General features: G+C 42.2%; 1 non-coding gene across 1 annotated transcript; it reads right to left on the bottom strand.

Moving 5' to 3' along the window:
* Nucleotides 1-676: 676 nt before the first annotated feature.
* Nucleotides 677-802, bottom strand: LOC114225469 (small nucleolar RNA SNORA25). The gene has a single exon (XR_003612564.1). It is a non-coding gene; the product is annotated as a small nucleolar RNA SNORA25 (small nucleolar RNA).
* Between the last annotated feature and the right edge of the window lie 231 nt (nt 803-1033).

Here is a 1033-nt window from a genome sequence, read left to right as displayed (position 1 = left end):
CATGACTGAGCCAGCCAGGCACCCCTCTTTTTCCCCTTCTACTTGATATCATAATACAAGCCTTTTCCCTTTTTTTTTTTTTAGATTTTATTTTTATTTATTTGACAGAGAGAGAGACAGCCAGAGAGGGAACACAAGCAGGGGGAGTGGGAAAGGGAGAAGCAGGCTTCCGGCAGAGCAGGGAGCCCGATGCGGGGCTCGATCCCAGGACCCTGGGATCATGACCTGAGCGGAAGGCAGACACTTAACGACTGAGCCACCCAGGTGCCCCTCCCATTTTGTTTAAAACTCTTAATTTTTTAAAAAGATGTTATTTAAATTCAAGTTCGTTAACATATAGTGTATTATTAGTTTCAGGGGCAGAATTTAGTGATTCATCAGTTGCATACAACACCCAGTGCTCATTCCATCAAGCGCCCTCCTTCATGCCCATCCCCCAGTTATCCCATCCCCCATCTTAACTTTTTTGATTAAAAAAAGTACACATGTGTAAAATAGAGAGACTAATCTAAGGCAAGCTCATGAACCCATCACACAGCTTCAACAATTAGCAACCAATCTTGTCTCCTCTCTTCAGTCCCCATTCCATTATCTAAAGCAAATTATAGACAGCGCGTTATTTTATCTGTAAATACCCCAGTATGCAATTTTAGTAATTTCTCTCTTTCTTTTTTTATCTTCTATCTCCTCAGGAAACCATGGCACTATTGAGTAATTATTACATCCTATGGAGAACTTCAATATTGGTCAGAGTGTTAAGAGCTCTTGGTCTCAGTCCCCAAATCCCTCTTTGAAATGACCTAAGTAATTTCTTAATATTATCAGAATCCAGTCTGTGCTCAGATTTTCCCCACGTAAGCATTACTGTACATGCTCTCCTCAATTTGGTTCTGAGGACACATCAGAAAGGATGGGTGGGTGGCGTGGAAGTGTCAGAAAGCTTCACCCAAGCTCAAGACAGTGAACGAACAAGGACGTGCCCCGAATTTCCAAAAGTTCAGTAGAAAGAAATACGTCTGACTCCATCTCGCAC

The sequence above is a fragment of the Eumetopias jubatus genome, unplaced genomic scaffold (genome assembly GCF_037043125.1).
Source record: "Eumetopias jubatus isolate StellerSeaLion01/CBP00866 unplaced genomic scaffold, mEumJub1_p1.0 scaffold_10, whole genome shotgun sequence".
In the NCBI taxonomy this organism is placed as follows: domain Eukaryota; kingdom Metazoa; phylum Chordata; class Mammalia; order Carnivora; family Otariidae; genus Eumetopias; species Eumetopias jubatus.
This window is presented reverse-complemented; position numbering and strand designations above follow the sequence as displayed.